Source organism: Oncorhynchus keta, chromosome 37 (assembly GCF_023373465.1).
Source record: "Oncorhynchus keta strain PuntledgeMale-10-30-2019 chromosome 37, Oket_V2, whole genome shotgun sequence".
Classification (NCBI taxonomy): Eukaryota; Metazoa; Chordata; class Actinopteri; order Salmoniformes; family Salmonidae; genus Oncorhynchus; species Oncorhynchus keta.
The window spans coordinates 21,897,510-21,923,472 of NC_068457.1; the positions used below are offsets into that span (position 1 = coordinate 21,897,510).

General features: G+C 45.2%; 1 pseudogene; it reads right to left on the minus strand.

Moving 5' to 3' along the window:
• LOC127916744 (tensin-like) overlaps positions 1-25,963 on the minus strand; it is a 182,866-nt pseudogene that overhangs the window by 28,673 nt on the left and 128,230 nt on the right.

Here is a 25,963-nt window from a genome sequence, read left to right on the forward strand (position 1 = left end):
GAGAGGAAACGGGACAACACGGGGTTAGCGGGGGGCAAACAGGAACAAACCGGGGCCTGTAAAACCAGGAAGGAAAGCATGCTGCTAGAGAGAGGGGCATGATGGGATGAAAACAGCAGGTCCTGGAGGCTAGTTAAATACATAAACAAACAATACTAAGTCACACATCTAAAACAGCCACAGAGAGGGAGGGAGGGAGGGGAACCTACAGAGAGAGAGAGAGACAGAGAGAAAGAGAAACCCACATAGAGAAAGCTCTACAAAGAGAGAGAGGAGGACAGAAATAGATGAAAAGTTAAAGAATAATGAGACAAATCTGCAGCCGGTCTAGAAGCACAGTATAAAACTAAGGGTCTGTCTGTAGTTGCCCCCTGCACACTGTCTCTCCCATAAACAGTTCAAATTAGTATTTGGCGACAATAAGCTGATCCTGGATCTGTGCCTATTGGGTAACGTTGGTTGCTGGCCAGGTGTGAATCACCCTGACCAGCAATAGCCCCGAGCTGTCATCTCAGCCACACACCACACAGACAACACGTCCCCGTTAGATGATGTCATGGCCTGACTCTGCCAGAGCCAGACAGCCTAAAGGGCGTCTCTCTACGGGACATGACACCCACCTCAGCAGGGACGGGCTTTGATATCGCTGTGCCAACCAGCAGTCTGCATTCCAGAGCCGTGTAGATGGGTGGCCTCATGAAGATGGTTTAATGACAAACACTAGGGCTAGTCGATCTATCTGTGGGTCGGTCTGTGGGTCGGTCTGTGGGAGGGTCTGTGTGTCTGTCTGTCAGTCAGTCAGTCAGTTAGTCCAAGAGGTGTTGTGACAGCCGTATCAGTATGAGTGGTAAAGATAACTGTCATGGAGATGTCTGTCAACTTGTCTGCCTGTCAGCCTGTCAGCCTGTCTGTCTGTCTTTCTGTCTGTCAGCCCTTCTGTATTTGGTAGTAATATCATGGAAGTCATATCAGTAACTGAACTAAAGATTACATGTCATGGTTTCTGCCTATCTTTCTGTCTGGGAGTTGACGACTGTCTGCAAGGATCACTGGAAGATCCAGACTCTGGTATACCCCTAAAATAAAACCTATACGCCATCGCTGTAAATGGTATAGAGAGTCAGAGAGAGACTGTGAAAGCTGAGGTAGCAAGGAGCCAGAGAGAGACAGTGAGAGCTGAGGTAGCAAGGAGCCAGAGAGAGACAGTGAGAGCTGAGGTAGCAAGGAGTCAGAGAGAGACTGTGAGAGCTGAGGTAGCAAGGAGTCAGAGAGAGACTGTGAGAGCTGAGGTAGCAAGGAGCCAGAGAGAGACAGTGAGAGCTGAGGTAGCAAGGAGTCAGAGAGAGACTGTGAGAGCTGAGGTAGCAAGGAGCCAGAGAGAGACTGTGAGAGCTGAGGTAGCAAGGAGCCAGAGAGAGACAGTGAGAGCTGAGGTAGCAAGGAGCCAGATAGAGACAGTGAGAGCTGAGGTAGCAAGGAGCCAGAGAGAGACAGTGAGAGCTGAGGTAGCAAGGAGCCAGAGAGAGACTGTGAGAGCTGAGGTAGCAAGGAGCCAGAGAGAGACAGTGAGAGCTGAGGTAGCAAGGAGCCAGATAGAGACAGTGAGAGCTGAGGTAGCAAGGAGCCAGAGAGAGACAGTGAGAGCTGAGGTAGCAAGGAGCCAGATAGAGACAGTGAGAGCTGAGGTAGCAAGGAGCCAGAGAGAGACAGTGAGAGCTGAGGTAGCAAGGAGTCAGAGAGAGACTGTGAGAGCTGATGTAGGAGGGAGACAGTGAAAGACAGTGAGAGCTGAGGTAGGAGGGAGACAGTGAAAGACAGGGGATAGTTGAGGTAGCAAGGAGTCAGAGAGAGACAGTGAGAGGCGATGTAGGAGGGAGACAGTGAAAGACAGGGGATAGTTGAGGTATGGAGGGACAATCATAGTTGAAGTAGGGGCAGGGATGATGACACTGAGGGATGGAGAGATAACTGAGTCAGACATGAGGTAGCTGAGGTATGGAGGGACAGTGAGAGACAGGAGATAACTAAAGGCAGATAAGAGGTGGGTGAGGTATGGGGGGAAATTGAGGGACAGAGAGATAACTGAGTCAGACATGAGGTAGCTGAGGTATGGAGGGACAGTGAGAGACAGGAGATAACTAAAGGCAGATAAGAGGTGGGTGAGGTATGGGGGGAAATTGAGGGACAGAGAGATAACTGAGTCAGACATGAGGTAGCTGAGGTATCTAGGGGGCTCTGAGGAGCTTAGGGGTGGGCTGTAAACCTGCTGCTATGTCTCATGGTGCTGTCACTGCCAGCTCTAACTACACTAGTCCTTCTGTCACTCCTATGAGGGGTACTAGGCCCCTTATTAAACCAGAACAAACTCTCCACTCTATCCAAGGAAGTAACTGTTTCCACACGGCCATAGAAACACCTCAGTGACGATACAAGATGACGTATTGTGCCAAGCCAGTCAAAGTCCCTCATTCAGCATCTCAACTCATAACTCACAAGTTAAATTGGTCTTAAAAGAAGTTAGAGCAGGCAGCTTAATAGTTGTGGTGTGCCATAATTGCGGCACATTTATAAAATGTTCCACACGCAAATTACTCACTCAATGATTCAAAGGGTACTGTAAACAACCATGTTGACATAGAAACAAAATAAAGGACATGCAGAGAGGGCCTTGCATCTGCTGCAACTGAGAAAACACTCCAAAATCATGCTCATTACTACCAATTTACAGTGTACTATAACCCAAGCAAACATTAAACTCAAACTTCCATAACTAGAAAGAAAATGTGATGTAAAACATAGGTATTCCCAACCTCTACACTACTACTACACAATAAAGAACAATTCAACTGAATTGAACAAAACGTCGTTAAAAACCACATCAGAAACATATGACACCTACCAATTATGTCATTAGCCCTATCAACACCTGAGCCCTCACAGTCAACCCTTAGACCTGACTACTGTACTACTGTACTGTACTCACCAGCTGCTGTAATGCCGCTCAGCCTATATCCTTCCCTTCATTTGGTCCTTTCTTTCACTCTCTGCTTCCCTCGTTCTCTCGTTCCAACTCTGGTGACAGTTAGCTAACAAAAAGGGCTTTAGTCCTGGCCAGGGTGTTCCACTCACTGTGTCCCCGTTTCCCTCGTTCTCTCTCTCTCTCGTTCCCTCGTTCTCTCTCCCTCTCTCTCTCGTTCTCTCTTTATCTCTCTCTCGTTCTCTCTCTCTCGTTCTCTCGTTCTCTCTCTCTCCCTCTCTCTCTCGTTCTCTCTCTCTCTCTCTCTCTCTCTCTCTCTCTCTCTCTCTCTCTCTCTCTCTCTCTCTCTCTCTCTCTCTCTCTCTCTCTCTCTCTCTCTCTCTCTCTCTCTCTCTCTCTGTTGCCACCCAGCTATTCGAGACATGCCTGGGGCTGTGCTACAGCCAAATATGGGAGGAGGACCATAAACAAGGCCCACACCACAGCCTGCTGCTGTCACCGGCCACGGTGAACACACAGCAACACACACACAAACACAAACACACACACACACACACACACACACATAGTGCCAATAATCAAACTGCAAATGACTTTGCTATTCAAATCAAATGTTATTTGTTGCATACACATATTTAGCAGATGTTATTGCGGGTGTATTGAAATCCTTGTGTTCCTAGCTCCAACAGCGCAGTAATATCTAACAATACACACAAGTCTAAAAAGTAAGAAATTAAGAAATATAGAAATATTAGGACAAGCAATGTCGGAGTCTGGAGTATAAAGTATATAGTGGTCCTTCTGTAGCTCAGTTGGTAGAGCATGGCGCTTGTAACACCAGGGTAGTGGGTTCGATTCCCGGGACCACCCATACGTAGAATGTATGCACACATGACTGTAAGTCGCTTTGGATAAAAGTGTCTGCTAAATGGCATATATTATTATTATATATTATTATTATATTATTATATTATTTTGTATTATTATATATTATTATTATTATATTATTATTATATTATTATTATTATTATATTATTATTATTATTATATTATTATATTATATATTATAAATATATATACCATGCATTCGGAAAATATTCAGGCCCTAGACTTTTTCCACATTTTGTTACGTTAGAGCCTTATTCTAAAATGCATTAAATAGTTTCTTTCCCTGATCAATCTACACAAAATACCACATAATGACAAAGAAAAACAGGTTTTAAGAAATATTTGCAAATGTGCCACAGCACAAAATGCTAGCTAATGTTCGAGAGCTATTTCCCTTGTTGGACCCGAGGTCAACAGCTGAGTACAGGGCAATTAGTGAAGTCCTATTAGTGAAGGAATATTAGTGAAGGACTATTCGTGAAGGACTATTGGTGAAGGACTATTAGTGAAGGACTATTAGTGAAGGACTATTAGTGATGGACTATTAGTGAAGGGCTATTAGTGAAGGACTATTAGTGAAGGACTATTAGTGAAGGACTATTAGTGAAGTCATGTTAGTGAAGGACTATTAGTGAAGGACTATTAGTGAGGGACTATTAGTGAAGTCATGTTAGTGAAGGAATATTAGTGAAGGACTATTAGTGAAGGACTATTTGTGAAGGACTATTAGTGAAGGACTATTAGTGAAGGACTATTAGTGAAGGACTATTAGTGGAGTCCTATTAGTGAAGGACTATTAGTGAAGGACTATTAGTGAAGTCCTATTAGTGAAGGACTATTAGTTAAACACACACACACATGCATGAACACAGGCACACCCACTAATTTCTACACATTCACTAAAGTGGATGCACACATGTGCAAATAACTCACAACTAGTAACTATCCGACAATGCCCTTCACACATCTCAGCAGCACCCAGGCTAAAAGTGGACACAAACCCTCTGAACACCTTCATATTTGCAGATACATCATCAAAACTTAGTGATGTATTATTCTACCAATAACCTTGTTATTCATACAGACCTTTTAAACAGGCTTATCTTTCATATACTCCTTTCATCTGATTTCTACAAAGGTCATTGCAATATGTAAACAAAGACCTTACCAGGAGCTAGCCTGACTCTGACACATACAGTTGAAGTCAGAAGTTCACATACACCTTAGCCAAATACATGTAAAAACTCATTTTTTCACAATTCCTGACATTTAATCCTAGTACGAATTCCCTGTCTTAGGTCAGTTAGGATCACCACCTTATTTTAAGAATGTGAAATGTCAGAATAATAGTAGAGAGAATAATTTATTTCAGCTGTTATTTCTTTTATCACATTCCCAGTGGGTCAGAAGTTTACATACACTCAATTAGCATTTGGTAGCATTGCCTTTAAATTGTTTACCTTGGGTCAAACGTTTTGGGTAGCCTTCCACAAGCTACCCACAATATGTTGTGGGTGAACTTTGGCCCATTCCTCCTGACAGAGCTGGTGTAACGGAGTCAGGTTTCTGGGCCTCCTTTCTCGCACACACTTTTTCAGTTCTGCCCACACATTTTCTATGGGATTGAGGTCAGGGCTTTGTGATGGCCACTTCAATACCTTGACTTTGTTGTCCTTAAGCCATTTTGCCACAACTTTGGAAGTATGCTTGAGGTCATTGTCCATTTGGAAGACTCATTTGCGACCAAGCTTTAACTTTCTGACTGATGTCTTGAGATGTTGCTTCAATATATCCACATAATTTTCCTTCCTCATGAAGCCATCTATTTTGTGAAGTGCACCAGTCCCTCCTGCTCCAAAGCACCCCCACAACATGATGCTGCCACCCCTGTGCTTCACGGTTGGGATGGTGTTCTTCGGCTTGCAAGCCTCCCCCTTTATCCGCCAAATATAACACAGGTCATTATGGCCAAACAGTTCTTTTTTTTTTTGTCATCAGACAAGAGGACATTTCTCCAAAAAGTACGATCTTTGTCGCCATGTGCAGTTGAGAACCGTAGTCTGGCTTTTTTATGGCGGTTTTGGAGCAGTGGATTCTTCCTTGCTGAGAGGTCTTTCAGGTTATGTCGATTTACTGTGGATATAGATACTTTTGTACCTGTTTCCTCCAGCATCTTCACAAGGTCCTTTGCTGTTGTTCTGGGATTGATTTGGACTTTTTGCACCAAAGTACGTTCACCTCTAGGAGACAGAACGCGTCTCCTTCCTGAGCGGTATGACGGCTGCGCGGTACCATGGTGTTTATACTTGCGTACTACTGTTTGTACAGATGAATAGAGAAATTGCTCCCAATGATGAACCAGACTTGTGGTGGTCTACAATTTATTTTCCAAGGTCTTGGCTGATTTCTTTTGATACAGTGAATTTTAAGTGAAATAATCTGTCTGTAAACAATTGTTGGAAAAATTACTTGTGTCATGTACAAAGTAGATGTCCTAACCGACTTGCCAAAACTATAGTTTGTAATTAACAAGATATTTGTGGAGTGGTTGAAAAACTCGTTTTAATGACTCCAACCCAAGTGTATGTAAACTTCCCACTTCAACTGTATTTACATCAACGCTCCAGGGTGGAACAGCCATTTAGGACTAGGACTAGATACCACACGGACAAATAACACCGCCCTAATGCTTTTAATGACATGTGACGAGTGACCAGAGTCCACTGGAGCACACAGCGTCACAACAGTTATGGGAAAACCCTCCATTTGTCCAGAACCTAATGAAAGCTAGGCTACACAGCGTAGCTTGTCCATCTGCGTGTTAGCCATTTTAGTGCCTAAAAACGGGTCCCTCATCGACATTCACCTGACCTGTCGACCGCAACACTGTGATCAAAAGAGGAGGAAGAGAGAGAGGGAGGGAAAGAGAGAGGGAGGGGAGAGGGCGGTGTTTTCAGAACAGACCCCTTGGTGAAGAAACGTTGAGGTGGGCCAACAAGCAGCTAGCGACCGGTCTTGAACCCTCACTCCAGAACCCAAGCTGAAGCCCTTGAGAGAGGGAGGGAAAGAGAGGAAGGGAAAGAGAGAGAGGAAGGGTATTTTCAGAGTAGACTCCTTGGTGGAGAAACATTGAGGTGGGTAGCAAAGCAGCTAGCAAACGAACGAACCCTAGCTCAAAACCCAAGCCCAGCGTTGGAGCACAGACATCTTCCTTCAACCTATAAAACCACTTGAGCTTTCACAGAGGTTCACTTTCAGCCGAAGACAAATTGAATGGTGGGCACACAATGTTCTAGCACCATGTACTGAATCCACATTTTTCAGATCCAATCCAACTGCTAAGGAAGCAAAGCCTGCAATTAGCTAAGCGAGGGGACTGGCAGAATGCTTTCTGCTGAGCCAACCAGAACCAAACATCTAGTCCATTCAATTAGGATCAAACTGCCAACACCAGCATTTCCCAATGACCTTCTTTACATAGCAATTACCACAAGAGCTCTCCAGAGAGTTGAATATGATATAATACAGTGGTTTCTATTCAAGACATAGGGCATGTTGGAGCGTATTACCGCTGCACCAAAATGGCTGCCGAGGGCCTAGCTTGACATGATGGCTACTTGTCATCATGGCCTGTGCTCTGGTGCAACTGCCTCCTCTCTCTCTCCACTTGGGGCATATGGATGGCATAAGATAGGATGCCCACTTCCCTCACTGTATTCATTGTCTTGTCCCGTCCACAATACTAATCAATAGGGACCATGATGAATGATGTCAGCCCCAGTGAGGGCTATGGAATGGGGCGGTGGGACTGCAGAAGCAGAGGGGTAAGGTGGAGGAGGTGGAGGAGGAAGGGGAGTAGAGGTGAGAGGAGGTGAGCAGGAGTTTGGTGTGGGGTCCCGTCATCTCCTGACCCCCAGCCCTAGCCCCTTGCACACCCACACTGTGAGCTGGGTGGTGGGTGGTGGTGGGAGGGGGGAGTGCAGGGGTTCGGGTTACCAGCAGAGCGACTGACTACCACCTATTTCTGCAGCAGCTATTTAAAGGAGTGATTGACAGGTGTGTGTGGGGGGAGGGTGCTTTATGGCATGGGGTCCGCTGCAGCTAAGACGGGCGGGAGAGGAAAGGGGGTAGATAGGGGGAAAGGATGGGAACAAGAGGAGGCAAGAGGAGTAGGGTAAGGTAGTGACTAGATTGGCCATGCTTAAACAGACAAAAGTGAATAGCAATATGTGAAATCTAAATGTCTTAACTGTTGAGGAAGACCAGTAGAAGTACCAGTAGAATGCCAGTGGAAGTACCAGTAGAATGCCAGTGGAAGTACCAGTGGAGTGCCAGTGGAAGTACCAGTAGAATGCCAGTGGAAGTACCAGTAGAATGCCAGTGGAAGTACCAGTAGAATGCCAGTGGAAGTACCAGTAGAATGCCAGTGGAAGTACCAGTAGAGTGCCAGTGGAAGTACCAGTAGAATGCCAGTGGAAGTACCAGTGGAGTGCCAGTGGAAGTACCAGTAGAATGCCAGTGGAAGTACCAGTAGAATGCCAGTGGAAGTACCAGTAGAAAGCCAGTGGAAGTACCGGTAGAATGCCAATGGAAGTACCAGTAGAATGCCAGTGGAAGTACCAGTAGAATGCCAGTCGAAGTACCAGTGGAAGTACCAGTGGAATGCCAGTGGAAGTACCAGTGGAAGTACCAGTGGAATGCCAGTGGAATTACCAGTAGAATGCCAGTGGAAGTACCAGTGGAATGCCAGTAGAATGCCAGTGTAAGTACCAGTAGAATGCCAGTGGAAGTACCAGTAGAATGCCAGTGGAAGTACCAGTGGAATGCCAGTGGAAGTACCAGTAGAATGCCAGTGGAAGTACCAGTAGAATGCCAGTGGAAGTACCAGTGGAATGCCAGTGGAAGTACCAGTAGAATGCCAGTGGAATTACCAGTAGAATGCCAGTGGAAGTACCAGTAGAATGCCAGTGGAAGTACCAGTAGAATGCCAGTGGAAGTACCAGTGGAATGCCAGTGGGAGTACCAGTGGAAGTACCAGTGGAAGTACCAGTAGAATGCCAGTGGAAGTACCAGTAGAATGCCAGTGGAAGTACCAGTGGAATGTCAGTGGGAGTACCAGTGGAAGTACCAGTGGAAGTATCAGTGGAAGTACCAGTGGAAGTGCCAGTAGAATGCCAGTGGAAGTACCAGTGGAATGCCAGTGGGAGTACCAGTGGAATGTCAGTGGGAGTACCAGTGGAAGTACCAGTGGAAGTACCAGTAGAATGCCAGTGGAAGTACCAGTAGAATGCCAGTGGAAGTACCAGTGGAATGTCAGTGGGAGTACCAGTGGAAGTACCAGTGGAAGTATCAGTGGAAGTACCAGTGGAAGTGCCAGTAGAATGCCAGTGGAAGTACCAGTAGAATGCCAGTGGGAGTACCAGTGGAATGTCAGTGGGAGTACCAGTGGAAGTACCAGTGGAAGTACCAGTGGAAGTACCAGTGGAATGCCAGTGGGAGTACCAGTGGAAGTACCAATGGAAGTGCCATGTTCCTAAATGCTGTGGCCTCTCATTATCACCATCATTTACCAAACACCAGGGGCTCTATAGGAACACCTGCTGTCCAAGGAGAGGACTGTGTTCCCCACAACTAATCAAGGGTTGCATCACACAGTAACACCAGAAAGTCCCTAACTGTACAGTGTGATATGGCTCTAGATGGCTCTAGATGGCTCTCATGGCTCTACCACCGCAAGGAGGCATTCATTACATTTCATGAAAATGATATTTTCTCAAAATAGGGCTACTTAATGTTAGATCCCTTACTTCAAGGGCAATTATAGTCAATGAACTAATCACTGATCATAATCTTGATGTGATTGGCCTGACTGAAACATGGCTTAAGGCTGATGAATTTACTGTGTTAAATGAGGCCTCACCTCCTGGCTACACTAGTGACCATATCCCCCGTGCATTCCGCAAAGGCGGAGGTGTTGCTAACATTTACGATAGCAAATTTCAATTTCCCCCAAAAAAATGACGTTTTCGTCTTTTGAGCTTCTAGTCATGAAATCTATGCAGCCTACTCAATCACTTTTTATAGCTACTGTTTACAGGCCTCCTGGGCCATATACTGCGTTCCTCACTGAGTTCCCTGAATTCCTATCGGACCTTGTAGTCATAGCAGATAATATTCTAATCTCTGGTGACTTTAATATTCACATGGAAAAGTCCACAGACCCACTCCAAAAGGCTTTCGGAGGCATCATCGACTCAGTGGGTTTTGTCCAAAATGTCTCTGGACCCACTCACTGTCACAGTCATACGCTGGACCTAGTTTTGTAAATAAATGTTGTGGATCTTAATGTTTTTCCTCATAATCCTGGACTATCGGACCACTATTTTATTACGTTTGCAATTGCAACAAATAATCTGCTCAGACCCCAACCAAGGAACATCAAAAGTCGTGCTATAAATTCACAGACAACACAAAGACTCCTTGATGTCCTTCCAGATTCCCTCTGCATACCCAAGGACGCCAGAGGACAAAAATCAGTTAACCACCTAACTGAGGAACTCAATTTAACCTTGCGCAATACCCTAGATGCAGTTGCACCCCTAAAAACTAAAAACATTTCTCATAAGAAACTAGCTCCCTGGTACACAGAAAATACCCGAGCTCTGAAGCAAGCTTCCAGAAAATTGGAACGGAAATGGCGCCACACCAAACTGGAAGTCTTCCGACTAGCTTGGAAAGACAGTACCGTGCAGTACCGAAGAGCCCTTACTGCTGCTCGATCATCCTATTTTTATAACTTAATTGAGGAAAATAAGAACAATCCGAAATTCCTTTTTGATACTGTCGCAAAGCTAACTAAAAAGCAGCATTCCCCAAGAGAGGATGACTTTCACTTTAGCAGTGATACATTCATGAACTTCTTTGAGGAAAAGATTATGATTATTAGAAAGCAAATTACGGACTCCTCTTTAAATCTGCGTATTCCTTCAAAGCTCAGTTGTCCTGAGTCTGCACAACTCTCCCAGGACCTAGGATCAAGAGAGACGCTCAAGTGTTTTAGTACTATATCTCTTGACACAATGATGAAAATAATCATGGCCTCTAAACATTCAAGCTGCATACTGGACCCTATTCCAACTAAACTACTGAAACAGCTGCTTCCTGTGCTTGGCCCTCCTATGTTGAACATAATAAACGGCTCTCTATCCACCGGATGTGTACCAAACTCAGTAAAAGTGGCAGTAATAAAGCCTCTCTTGAAAAAGCCAAACCTTGACCCAGAAAATATAAAAAACTATCGGCCTATATTGAATCAAAATTTTTAGAAAAGGCTGTTGCGCAGCAACTTACTGCCTTCCTGAAGACAAACAATGTATACGAAATGCTTCAGTCTGGTTTTAGACCCCATCATAGCACTGAGACGGCACTTGTGAAGGTGGTAAATGACATTTTAATGGCATCGGACCGAGGCTCTGCATCTGTCCTCGTGCTCCTAGACCTTAGTGCTGCTTTTGATACCATCGATCACCACATTCTTTTGGAGAGATTGGAAACCCAAATTGGTCTACACGGACAAGTTCTGGCCTGGTTTAGATCTTATCTGTCGGAAAGATATAAGTTTGTCTCTGTGAATGGTATGTCCTCTGACAAATCAACCGTAAATTTCGGTGTTCCTCAAGGTTCCGTTTTAGGACCACTATTGTTTTCACTATATATTTTACCTCTTGGGGATGTTATTCAAAAACATAATGTTAACTTTCACTGCTATGCGGATGACACACAGCTGTACATTTCAATGAAACATGGTGAAGCCCCAAAATTGCCCTTGCTAGAAGCATGTGTTTCAGACATAAGGAAGTGGATGGCTGCAAACTTTCTACTTTTAAACTCGGACAAAACAGAGATGCTTGTTCTAGGTCCCAAGAAACAAAGAGATCTTCTGTTGAATCTGACAATTAATCTTAATGGTTGTACAGTCGTCTCAAATAAAACTGTGAAGGACCTCGGCGTTACTCTGGACCCTGATCTCTCTTTTGAAGAACATATCATAACATTGCAAAAATCAGAAACTTTCTGTCCAAAAATTATGCAGAAAAATTAATCCATGCTTTTGTCACTTCTAGGTTAGACTACTGCAATGCTCTACCTTCCGGCTACCCGGATAAAGCACTAAATATACTTCAGTTGGTGCAAAATACGGCTGCTAGAATCCTGACTAGAACCAAAAAATTTGATCATATTACTCCAGTGCTAGCCTCTCTACACTGGCTTCCTGTCAAAGCGAGGGCTGATTTCAAGGTTTTACTGCTAACCTACAAAGCATTACATGGGCTTGCTCCTACCTATCTCTCTGATTTTATCCTGCCGTACATACCTACACGTACGCTACGGTCACAAGACGCAGGCCTCCTAATTGTCCCTAGAATTTCTAAGCAAACAGCTGGAGGCAGGGCTTTCTCCTATAGAGCTCCATTTTTATGGAACAGTCTGACTACCCATGTCAGAGACGCAAACTCTGTCTCAACCTTTAAGTCTTTACTGAAGACTCATCTCTTCAGTGGGTCATATGATTGAGTGTAGTCTGGCCCAGGAGTGTGAAGGTGAACGTAAAGGCTCTGGAGCAACGAACCGGCCTTGCTGTCTCTGCCTGGCCGGTTCCCCTCTTTCCACTGGGATTCTCTGCCTCTAACCCTATTACAGGGGCTGAGTCACTGGCTTACTGGGGCTCTCTCATGCCGTCCCTGGAAGGGGTCACCTGAGTCACCTGAGTGGGTTGATTCACTGATGTGGTCATCCTGTCTGGGTTGGCGCCCCCCCTTGGGTTGTGCCATGGCGGAGATCTTTGTGGGCTATACTCAGCCTTCTCTCAGGATGGTAAGTTGGTGGTTGAAGATATCCCTCTTCTGGTGTGGGGGCTGTGCTTTGGCAAAGTGGGTGGGGTTATATCCTTCCTGTTTGGCCCTGTCCGGGGGTGTCCTAGGATGGGGCCACAGTGTCTCCTGACCGCTCCTGTCTCAGCCTTGAGTATTTATGCTGCAGTAGTTTATGTGTCGGGGGGCTAGGGTCAGTTTGTTATATCTGGAGTACTTCTCCTGTCCTATACGGTGTCCTGTGTGAATCTAAGTGTGCGTTCTCTAATTCTCTCCTTCTCTCTTTCTTTCTCTCTCTCGGAGGACCTGAGCCCTAGGACCATGCCCCAGGACTACCTGACATGATGATTCCTTGCTGTCCCCAGTCCACCTGGCCGTGCTGCTGCTCCAGTTTCAACTGTTCTGCCTTATTATTATTCGACCATGCTGGTAATTTATGAACATTTGAACATCTTGGCCATGTTCTGTTATAATCTCCACCCGGCACAGCCAGAAGAGGAGTGGCCACCCCACATAGCCTGTTTCCTCTCTAGGTTTCTTCCTAGGTTTTGGCCTTTCTAGGGAGTTTTTCCTAGCCACCGTGCTTCTACACCTGCATTGCTTGCTGTTTGGGGTTTTAGGCTGGGTTTCTGTACAGCACTTTGAGATATCAGCTGATGTACGAAGGGCTATATAAATCAATTTGATTTTATTTGATATTGGCCAATTATCACACCGTTCTGCTGTTGAGGTATACTGCTTGCCAACTGGAGGTCAGCCAACACCCTTTGGTTTCTTCTAGACTGTGAAGGTGGGGTCTACTGATTTACATGTCAACATCTGCCTGATGAGTCCGTTACTTGTGGATGTATGAGTGTGTGTGTGTGTGTGTGTGTGTGTGTGTGTGTGTGTGTGTGTGTGTGTGTGTGTGTGTGTGTGTGTGTGTGTGTGTGTGTGTGTGTGTGTGTGTGTGTGTGTGTGTGTGTGTGTGTGTGTGTGTGTGTGAGTGTGTGTGCGTATGAGTGTGTGTGTGTGGTGTGTGTGTGTGTGTGTGTGTGTGTGTGTGTGTGTGTGTGTGTGTGTGTGTGTGTGTGTGTGTGTGTGTGTGTGTGTGTGTGTGTGTGTGTGTGTGTGTGAGTGAGCAGGCCCAAGGCCCTCATGTGTGTGTGTGTGTGTGTGTGTGTGTGTGTGATGTATGAGTGTGTGTGCGTAAGTGTGTGTGTGTGTGTGTGTGAGTGAGCAGGCCCAAGGCCCTCGTGTGTGTGTGTGCATGTGAGCGTGTGCATGTGTGCGTGTGTGTGTGTGTGTGTGTGTGTGTGTGTGTGTGTGTGTGTGTGTGTGTGTGTGTGTGTGTGTGTGTGTGTGTGTGTGTGTGTGTGTGTGTGTGTGTGTGTGTGTGTGAGAGAGAGAGAGAGCAGGCCCAAGGCCCTCATGTGTGTGTGTGTGTAAATGATTTAAGTAACAATACTTTAAACTACTACTTTAATATTTTGGGGGGTATCTGTACTTTACAATTTAACTTTAACTTTTAATTCACTATGTTCATGATGAAAATAATATACTTTTACAATTTTCTCTGACACCCAAAAGTACTCATTATATTTTGAATGCTTAGCAGGACATGAAAATGGTCCCAATCACAGATTTCTCAAGAGAACATCCCTGGTCATCCCTAATGCCTCTGATCTGGCGGACTCTCTAAATACAAATGATTAGTTTTCAAAGGATGTCTGAGTGTTGGAGACCCTGGCTATACGTCAACAACAAAAACACAACAAAATGGTTCTGTCTGGTTTGTTAAATATAAGGAATTTGAAATGATTTTGATACTTAAGTATATTTAAAACCAAATACTTTAGACTTGTACTGAAATAATATTTTACTAGGTGGCTTTCACTTTTCCATTAAGCACGGGAGGTTGGTGTCACCTTAATTGGGGAGGTCGGGCTCGTGATAATGGCTGGAGCGGCATTAGTGGAATGGTATCAAATACATCAAACATTCGGTTTGTAGGTGTTTGATGCCATTCCATTTGCTCTGTTACAGCTAATATTATGAGCCATCCTCCCCTCAGCAGCCTCCAGTGCTATTAAGGTTTCTTTTTTTATGACAACTGGGTACTTTTTCCACCACTGTGTGTGTGTGTGTGTGTGTGTGTGTGTGTGTGTGTGTGTGTGTGTGTGTGTGTGTGTGTGTGTGTGTGTGTGTGTGTGTGTGTGTGTGTGTGTGTGTGTGTGTGTGTGTGTGTGTGTGTGTGTGTGTGTGTGTGTGTGTGTGTGTGTGTGTGTGTGTGTGTGTGTGTGTGTGTGTGTGTGTGTGTGTGTGTGTGATCTTGGTGCTCACCATCTCCTGTATCCTCGCAGCCCCTGTTGAAGTTCTCGTAGGAGTCCCAGCGGATGAGGGGGTCTTGGGTATTGTAGTCCACCGACACTTGTGGGCCATTCTCAAGGTGGCCCATTCCTGAGAGACACAAAGCCAGCTGGGTAATGCAGTCTTTAACCCATTAATGTCCATAACAGAAATACAATATAACATGTACTCTCTGCGTAGCCACATGCAGTTAACTATGCTGACAACACACAATCAATTAACACCAATCCATGCTGTGCTGCATTACCTTATGGTACTAACTATAGTTTGTGTATACATTATTACATGCAGCATGCATTGAAGCATTCAACTTGAAATACACTGATTACCTGTACCTTTGATTTTCTCAGGTCCGAAGGAGAAGACAAATTCCACTTTCCCATATTCTGGAAATCTCTCATCTGTGTAGTGACACACATTAAACGACAATCAATTTCACATTTTTACAGAGGCCAGGTAATACAGTAGAGGCGCGAACATGTGTACGCACTTCAACAAACACAGGTACACACGTGGACACACACATTAAACAACAATCAATTTACATTTTGGGAGAGGCCACATAGGTACATACACACACAAACATGTGTACGCACTCCTACAAAGACACACACACACACACACACACACACACACACACACACACACACACACACACACACACACACACACACACACACACACACACACACACACACACACATACACACACATACCTTTAAAAGTCTGATCCAGTTCATTCTTCCCGAAGACCACTCCCAGGTCGTGGATGGCACAGGTGTGGAACTGCACTCTGAATATCACATCCCTAATGGGGCTCCGGAAACGCTTGTGGTAACACTTCAACTGGAGGAGAAGGAGGAGGAGGAAGAGGAGGAGGAAGAGGAGGAGGAGGAGGAGGGGGAGGAGGAGGCGAGAGTAAGCATATAACCGGACATCAAGACAAGGACTTTTGCTACAGTCAAACCAGACGAGGGAAACAGTCCAGATTGCCAAACTCATGGTCTATATCTTCAGGCCTAAACCCTGCTGGTCCTAGAGATCAGACCATGGATCCCCACCAGAACAGAACATGGTCAGTACAATGGAGGCATGTTCTGATGGGGAGGCACGTCTAGAGAGAAAGAGAGAGACAAAGACGGACAAAGAGAGAGAGAGACAATTTCCTGCAACAAATGTTTGACTGTAATAGTGAAGGTGTAAACTTGGCAGTAGAAAACCTAAACATGTTTGACCTATCAGCTTCCCTATCAAATAAAAAATGGTCAAGCAGACAACCAAAGGTAATTAACAACAATGACAAATGATTTGATGATGAATGCAAAAATCTAAGAAAGAAATTGAGAAACCTGTCCAACCAAAAACATAGAGACCCAGAAAACCTGAGTCTACGCCTTCACTATGGTGAATCACTAAAACAATACAGAAATACACCACAGAAAAAGAAGGAACAGCATGTCAGAAATCAGCTCAATGTAATTGAAGAATCCATAGAATCAAATCACTTCTGGGAAAATTGGAAAACACTAAACAAACAACAACACGAAGGGTTATCTATCCAAAACGGAGATATATGGATAAACCACTAAGCCAATCTTTTTGGCTCTATAACAAAGAACAAACAGCAAAAGCATATACACTACCATTCCAAAGTTTGGGGTCACTTAGAAATGTCCTTGTTTTTGAAAGAAAAGCTAATATTTTTTTTGTCCATTAAAATAACATCACATTTATCAGAAATACAGTGTAGACATTGTTAATGTTGTAAATGACTATTGTAGCTGGAAACGGCAGATTTGTTATGGAATATCTACATAGGTGTACAGAGGCCCATTATCAGCAACCATCACTCCTGTGTTCCAATGGCACGTTGTGTTAGCTAATCCAAGTTTATCATTTTAAAAGTCTAATTGATCATTAGAAAACCCTTTTTGCAATTATGTTAGCACAGCAGAAAACTGTTGTTCTGATTAAAGAAGCAATACATCTGGCCTTCTTTAGACTAGTTGAGTATCTGGAGCATCAGCAATTACAGGCTCAAAATGGCCAGAAACAAATAACTTTCTTCTGAATCTCGTCAGTCTATTCTTGTTGTGAGAAATGAAGGCTATTCCATGTGAGAAATTTCCAAGAAACTGAAGATCTCATATAAAGCTGTGTACTATTTCCTTCACAGAACAGCACAAACGGGCTCTAACCAGAATAGAGGGAGTGGGAGGCCCCCGGTGCACCCCGGGCCCCGGGCCCCGGTGCAAAATTCTGTATGTGTAATGTTTACTGTTCATTTTGATTGTTTATTTCACTTTTGTATATTATCTAGAGAGAGAGAGAGAGAGAGAATGAGAGAGAGAGAAAAAATGGATCCTGTGGTCGAGGAATGTATTGTGGTGGAATATGAAAAAAGTCAACCTTCAACAGTTACAGTATATGAACCTACTGTAAGGCCACTAAGGGCTCTAAGGCCAACACAACACAACACAACACAACATACAGTACAACCACAACACCTGTACATTTGATGACAAAAGATGTGCTTCTTACCAAAATGTCTCCCTTTAGGAGCAGGCCAGGTTCAATGGTGATGCAGATACTGGTGTGACTGTCCCCTTGTACGTTACTGTGGAAATAATTCAGATGAAAATCATTACAAACACTTTTAAACCGTTTTGGTCTTCTTCTTAAGAGCCTGCCCCAAATCAGTTATCAAAAGTCAGATTGTAAATGGATGGGTGTGTGTGTGTGTGTGTGTGTGTGTGTGTGTGTGTGTGTGTGTGTGTGTGTGTGTGTGTGTGTGTGTGTGTGTGTGTGTGTGTGTGTGTGTGTGTGTGTGTGTGTGTGTGTGTGTGTGTGTGTGTGTTTCTGTGTGGTGTTGTTTTGGTCGTGAGGACCCTGGATGGAGAAGGTGGGTCAGTGAGGTGGGAGTTACGGTATCCCTCCCTGTACACATTGAACCCTAGAGCTGTGTCACTGACATCTATCTGCCTGCCTGCCCCACCAACACACACTGACACACACATCTCTCTCTCTCTCTCTCTCTCTCTCTCTCTCTCTCTCTCTCTCTCTCTCTCTCTCTCTCTCTCTCTCTCTCTCTCTCTCTCTCTCTCTCTCTCTCTCTCTCTCTCTCTCTCTCTCTCTCTCTCTCTCTCTCTCTCTCTCTCTCTCTCTCTCTCTCTCTCTCACACTCACACACCTACACACACGCACGCAAACAGATGGAGATTATTAAGGGCTAATCTCTTAACAAGGGGTGACAGGCTTGAAAGTACTGTGGACTGAGAGGGAGAGAAGAAAGAGGGATAGAGTGACAGAATCTGAGAGGAGAGAAAACAAGCCCCCTGAAAGACAAATCAACCCACAATGCAACAGATAAAAACTAAAGAAACATACTATATCCCTGACGTGTAGACTGGCTGCATCGCCTGGTAAATCTTCAGGAAAGGACGACAGCCTGCGAGGGAAAAAAAGAAGAAAAGAAGAAAAAGTATTCCAAAATGAAACAATTATTTATACTCATTGAATGAAAGGCGTTGAAGAAAAAATTAAGATACAAAAAAATGAATCATTAATAATCTCTAATAATGAAATAAAGGCTCTCCTGTTGCAGACTCACCTCCTTTGGACTCGAAGTTGGGGATGCCGTGCATGATGACATGGTGCAGGAACAGAGGCTTGTTGTTAATCTTGATGTGGCCAGAGAGCAGACCACTGAAGTAACGCACATACCTACACACATCCACACAACACAGACACAGCGTGAAACAGAGGGACAACCCTTCAATGTCATGCACCATGAGTCTGGCAAGCACGCCCCATCTATTATCAAAGAGGCTTCGCACACTACGGAGATGTCAGAGTGAATTGGAGTGTATGAGCACTGCGCCGCTCTGCCTGCCAGGCAGGGGAATGTAGTGTTGTGTTGGTGAGCTCTGCCTGCCAGGCAGGGGTATGTTTTGTTGTGTTGGTGAGCTCTGCCTGCCAGGCAGGGGAATGTTGTGTTGTGTTGGTGAGCTCTGCCTGCCAGGCAGGGGAATGTAGTGTTGTGTTGGTGAGCTCTGCCTGCCAGGCAAGGGAATGTTGTGTTGTGTTGGTGAGCTCTGCCTGCCAGGCAGGGGTATGTTTTGTTGTGTTGGTGAGCTCTGCTTGCCAGGCAGCGGAATGTAGTGTTGTGTTGGTGAGCTCTGCCTGCCAGGCAGGGGAATGTTGTGTTGTGTTGGTGAGCTCTGCCTGCCAGGCAGGGGTATGTTTTGTTGTGTTGGTGAGCTCTGCTTGCCAGGCAGCGGAATGTAGTGTTGTGTTGGTGAGCTCTGCCTGCCAGGCAGGGAATGTAGTGTTGTGTTGGTGAGCTCTGTCTGCCAGGCAGCGGAATGTGTGTTGTGTTGGTGAGCTCTGCCTGCCAGGCAGGGAATGTGTTGGTGAGCTGTTGTGTTGTTGTGTTGGTGAGCTCTGCCTGCCAGGCAGGGGAATGTTGTGTTGTGTTGGTGAGCTCTGCCTGCCAGGCAGGGGTATGTTTTGTTGTGTTGGTGAGCTCTGCTTGCCAGGCAGCGGAATGTAGTGTTGTGTTGGTGAGCTCTGCCTGCCAGGCAGGGGAATGTTGTGTTGTGTTGGTGAGCTCTGCCTGCCAGGCAGGGGTATGTTTTGTTGTGTTGGTGAGCTCTGCTTGCCAGGCAGCGGAATGTAGTGTTGTGTTGGTGAGCTCTGCCTGCCAGGCAGGGGAATGTAGTGTTGTGTTTGTGAGCTCTGTCTGCCAGGCAGGGGAATGTAGTGTTGTGTTTGTGAGCTCTGTCTGCCAGGCAGGGGAATGTTGTGTTGTGTTTGTGAGCTCTGTCTGCCAGGCAGGGGCATGTTGTGTTGTGTTTGTGACCTCTGCCTGCCAGGCAGGGGAATGTAGTGTTGTGTTTGTGAGCTCTGTCTGCCAGGCAGGGGCATGTTGTGTTGTGTTGGTGACCTCTGCCTGCCAGGCAGGGGCATGTTGTGTTGTGTTGGTGAGCTTTGCCTGCCAGGCAGGGGCATGTTGTGTTGTGTTGGTGAGCTCTGCCTGCCAGGCAGGGGCATGTTGTGTTGTGTTGGTGACCTCTGCCTGCCAGGCAGGGGAATGTTGTGTTGTGTTGGTGAGTGTTGTGTTGGTGAGCTCTGCCTGCCAGGCAGGGGTTGTGTTGTGTTGGTGAATGTTGTGTTGTGTTGGTGAGCTCTGTCTGCCAGGCAGGGGCATGTTGTGTTATGTTGGTGAGCTCTGTCTGCCAGGCAGGGAATGTTGTGTTGTGTTGGTGAGCTCTGCCTGCCAGGCAGGGGCATGTTGTGTTGTGTTGGTGAGCTCTGCCTGCCAGGCAGGGGCATGTTGTGTTGTGTTGGTGAGCCCTGCCTGCCAGGCAGCCTGTTAATGATACTAATGATGATCATGCAGAGTGTGACTTCTGTTCCAGAGGTCGACCCATCTCCCCACCACCCCTTTGCTCCCCCCGCGCTCCGCTGGCAGCCGCCAGATGGTTCGGTCTCCCAAATGAAATTAGGTCGGAGCAGGAAGCAATCACAGACCAGCTGGGTTGTGTAAGGAGCTCCCTGTGTAACAGCGGGGTCACGCCGGAAAACACGGCCACACAGATTCTGACATATTACAGTTACTACTGTACAGAGATATATATATATATAATGTTGGGCTGCCACAGAGATCAAGTCTGGACACCCATCCGCCATTTTGGCTCAGAACATTCCACTCAAGGATCTAACCTAGATTCTAATCTAGAGTGGACTTTCCTCACAAGAATGTTGATTATGATTTGATAGTGGTGCGTTTCTACGGCAGCGTAGCAGTGCTGAGATCCACCCCTCCTCCTAATGTTAATGTCACACATGCCAGACCATAATAAGTTCAGACTGCGGGGAACTGGCTGAGGGATAATTATATCTGAGTAAGGAAACAGCAGCTGGTCAGAGGCCTGGTGCTGCTACTGCTGCTGTTGCCTGCTGGATACACCTGGGGTTCCCTTATCTGCCACAAACTATGGATCCCGGATCAGTTTGTATTTACTCAGTAATGACCTATGGCTAGGACTGGGTTAGTGAGATCTGACCCTAAATCAGTTCTAAGCGCCACTAAGAGTTCCCTTACAAAGCCACCTGTTCAGCTTGCCAGATCACTGAGGAGGGGAGGAAGGAACGATGGATAGTAGTGTCAGAATGAACTCTGAAAACCATGTAACCTTTCAGCGCTCAGTGGAATCCTGGAGAATACAAAAAGTTGCTAAGCTTTCCAAAAAACATTATTCCTCAATTATGTCAATTAGCTTCATTGGGAGGATTAAGGGAACAACAAGACAGAGGTATTTCCTGTTTGGGACGCACTGGGAGCGAGGGACTGAGGAGAAGGGGATAGCCTTTGAAACAGTGAGAGTTACACCAGGTCATCCATTGACTGGATTCCACTCTGAGAAGTCATGCCCATCCCTTTACCCTTGTTGACTTCTTCAATGAACAGAATGAAGGATACACATTCTTAGAATGGAATCCAGCCGGTTGCTCTCACCAAGGGATCAAACTCATCCAGCCTATAGGAAGTTGTAGAGTGCAAAAACAAGAAGTGAGCTAGTAAGTGGTAACTGACCTTCTCTGTGACGGTTGACCCACAGGAAGTGCTTTGTCTTCGTAGAAGCGCCTCATAGCGAACCTGTCCAGTGCCTGGTCAGCACTGAAGACCACAGGAGAGACAAAGGTCATGATCGGCTCTTCTTCACTGAACACATACAATATACTATACAATAAGTTTGCCCTGAAATGACCCTGAAAGTGTCTTCTCCCTTAAAAAACATAATTAATCAACCGTGTCCCTTAAGAAGTGTCCTTAATCTACAGCTTTTCATCTTTTTCCATCCCCACAATGCTACAGTATCCCAGTGTTATTATCTGATCAATGTACAGATGTAGGATATTCATTTGATCACCCTGTTTTAAAAAAAAAAATTTTTTATAGCTTTATTTAACTAGGCAAGTCAGTTAAGAACAAATTCTTATTTTCAATGACGGCCTAGGAACAGTGGGTTAACTGCCTTTTCAGGGGCAGAACAACAGATTTGTACCTAGTCAGCTCAGGGATTTGAACTTGCAACCTTCCGGTTACTAGTCCAACGCTCTAACCACTAGGCTACCCTACCGCCCCTGTTGCAGGAAAACTTTCCTGAAATGCAGGAAATGTTTAACTTATAGTGTATTTTAGATTAAAAAGTATTCTGAAGTTCAAAAATGTCCATGAATTATAATCCACATAATAATTCAATAGTTTCGACCTTTCTTATTCCTTAGTGAAAGTGTAAGATTGTAAGTCCCATCCCCCACCCTGAAACATCTGGAGTCTTTACAGGGTATGACATATGTACTGTAAATGTTCCTCTTTATTGACCAAAAATACACCAGAGCCTGAACAGAATGTTTCGGCATAACAACCACATCAGTGTTTAATATGAGGCCCGATCCCAATTCCCTTTGGCCTATCTATCTGTCACAGATCTACGTGCTTGTCCTGACATCACCCCAAGTTTTTGTCTATGACTTGATCGACAGTTTACTTCCTGAATTGACTGCCTTCAATTCCAATTGACCCCTGTTTGTAACACTTCGGAACTCAAGCAGGGTGGTGATATGGAATGAATACATTGTTCCATGTTGACTAATAACAAACAGGGTACATGAGGTCAGTTTGTCTGCAGTCAGAAGTCTCTGGTACCTGGCTGATATGTTGACTAATAACAAACAGGGTACATGAGGTCAGTTTGTCTGCAGTCAGAAGTCTCTGGTACCTGGCTGATATGTTGACTAATAACAAACAGGGTACATGAGGTCAGTTTGTCTGCAGTCAGAAGTCTCTGGTACCTGGCTGATATGTTGACTAATAACAAACAGGGTACATGAGGTCAGTTTGTCTGCAGTCAGAAGTCTCTGGTACCTGGCTGATATGTTGACTAATAACAAACAGGGTACATGAGGTCAGTTTGTCTGCAGTCAGAAGTCTCTGGTACCTGGCTGATATGTTGACTAATAACAAACAGGGTACATGAGGTCAGTTTGTCTGCAGTCAGAAGTCTCTGGTACCTGGCTGATATGGGTTGACTAATAACAAAAACAGGGTACATGAGGTCAGTTTGTCTGCAGTCAGAAGTCTCTGGTACCTGGCTGATATGTTGACTAATAACAAACAGGGTACATGAGGTCAGTTTGTCTGCAGTCAGAAGTCTCTGGTACCTGGCTGATATGTTGACTAATAACAAACAGGGTACATGAGGTCAGTTTGTCTGCAGTCAGAAGTCTCTGGTACCTGGCTGATATGTTGACTAATAACAAACAGGGTACATGAGGTCAGTTTGTCTGCAGTCAGAAGTCTCTGGTACCTGGCTGATATGTTTGAGTCAGAAGTCTCTGGTACCTGGCTGATATGTTGACTAATAACAAACAGGGTACATGAGGTCAGTTTGTCTGCAGTCAGAAGTCTCTGGTACCTGGCTGATATGTTGACTAATAACAAACAGGGTACATGAGGTCAGTTTGTCTGCAGTCAGAAGTCTCTGGTACCTGGCTGATATGTTGACTAATAACAAACAGGGTACATGAGGTCAGTTTGTCTGCAGTCAGAAGTCTCTGGTACCTGGCTGATATGTTGACTAATAACAAACAGGGTACATGAGGTCAGTTTGTCTGCAGTCAGAAGTCTCTGGTACCTGGCTGATATGTTGACTAATAACAAACAGGGTACATGAGGTCAGTTTGTCTGCAGTCAGAAGTCTCTGGTACCTGGCTGATATGTTGACTAATAACAAACAGGGTACATGAGGTCAGTTTGTCTGCAGTCAGAAGTCTCTGGTACCTGGCTGATATGTTGACTAATAACAAACAGGGTACATGAGGTCAGTTTGTCTGCAGTCAGAAGTCTCTGGTACCTGGCTGATATGTTGACTAATAACAAACAGGGTACATGAGGTCAGTTTGTCTGCAGTCAGAAGTCTCTGGTACCTGGCTGATATGTTGACTAATAACAAACAGGGTACATGAGGTCAGTTTGTCTGCAGTCAGAAGTCTCTGGTACCTGGCTGATATGTTGACTAATAACAAACAGGGTACATGAGGTCAGTTTGTCTGCAGTCAGAAGTCTCTGGTACCTGGCTGATATGTTGACTAATAACAAACAGGGTACATGAGGTCAGTTTGTCTGCAGTCAGAAGTCTCTGGTACCTGGCTGATATGTTGACTAATAACAAACAGGGTACATGAGGTCAGTTTGTCTGCAGTCAGAAGTCTCTGGTACCTGGCTGATATGTTGACTAATAACAAACAGGGTACATGAGGTCAGTTTGTCTGCAGTCAGAAGTCTCTGGTACCTGGCTGATATGTTGACTAATAACAAACAGGGTACATGAGGTCAGTTTGTCTGCAGTCAGAAGTCTCTGGTACCTGGCTGATATGTTGACTAATAACAAACAGGGTACATGAGGTCAGTTTGTCTGCAGTCAGAAGTCTCTGGTACCTGGCTGATATGTTGACTAATAACAAACAGGGTACATGAGGTCAGTTTGTCTGCAGTCAGAAGTCTCTGGTACCTGGCTGATATGTTGACTAATAACAAACAGGGTACATGAGGTCAGTTTGTCTGCAGTCAGAAGTCTCTGGTACCTGGCTGATATGTTGACTAATAACAAACAGGGTACATGAGGTCAGTTTGTCTGCAGTCAGAAGTCTCTGGTACCTGGCTGATATGTTGACTAATAACAAACAGGGTACATGAGGTCAGTTTGTCTGCAGTCAGAAGTCTCTGGTACCTGGCTGATATGTTGACTAATAACAAACAGGGTACATGAGGTCAGTTTGTCTGCAGTCAGAAGTCTCTGGTACCTGGCTGATATGTTGACTAATAACAAACAGGGTACATGAGGTCAGTTTGTCTGCAGTCAGAAGTCTCTGGTACCTGGCTGATATGTTGACTACTAACAAACAGGGTACATGATGTCAGTTTGTCTGCAGTCAGAAGTCTCTGGTACCTGGCTGATATGTTGACTAATAACAAACAGGGTACATGAGGTCAGTTTGTCTGCAGTCAGAAGTCTCTGGTACCTGGCTGATATGTTGACTACTAACAAACAGGGTACATGATGTCAGTTTGTCTGCAGTCAGAAGTCTCTGGTACCTGGCTGATATGTTGACTAATAACAAACAGGGTACATGAGGTCAGTTTGTCTGCAGTCAGAAGTCTCTGGTACCTGGATGATATGTTGACTAATAACAAACAGGGTACATGAGGTCAGTTTGTCTGCAGTCTGAAGTCTCTGGTACCTGGCTGATATGTTGACTAATAACAAACAGGGTACATGAGGTCAGTTTGTCTGCAGTCAGAAGTCTCTGGTACCTGGCTGATATGTTGACTAATAACAAACAGGGTACATGAGGTCAGTTTGTCTGCAGTCAGAAGTCTCTGGTACCTGGCTGATATGTTGACTAATAACAAACAGGGTACATGAGGTCAGTTTGTCTACAGTCAGAAGTCTCTGGTACCTGGCTGATATGTTGCTGTAATGCATGTAGGCAGCCACCACCACTCCTGTCCTCCCACGGTTCCCCTGTAGAAAGAGAGAGAGAGGGGGAGAGAGGGGGAGGGAGAGGGAGACAGAGGGGGAGAGGGAGAGAGAGAATAGGGGGAGATAGGGGGGAGAGAGGGAGAGAGAGGGAGGGAGAGGGGGAGAGGGGGGAGAGGGAGGGAGAGGGAGGGAGAGGGGGAGAGGGAGAGAGAGGGGTAGGGGGAGAGAGGGTAGAGAGGGAGATATGTTTTTTGAGAAAGAATACAAGGCTATTTTTAGTTACACACTTGAAGGCCGAATAATGTTTGTACCTGCAGTGTAGACATGTA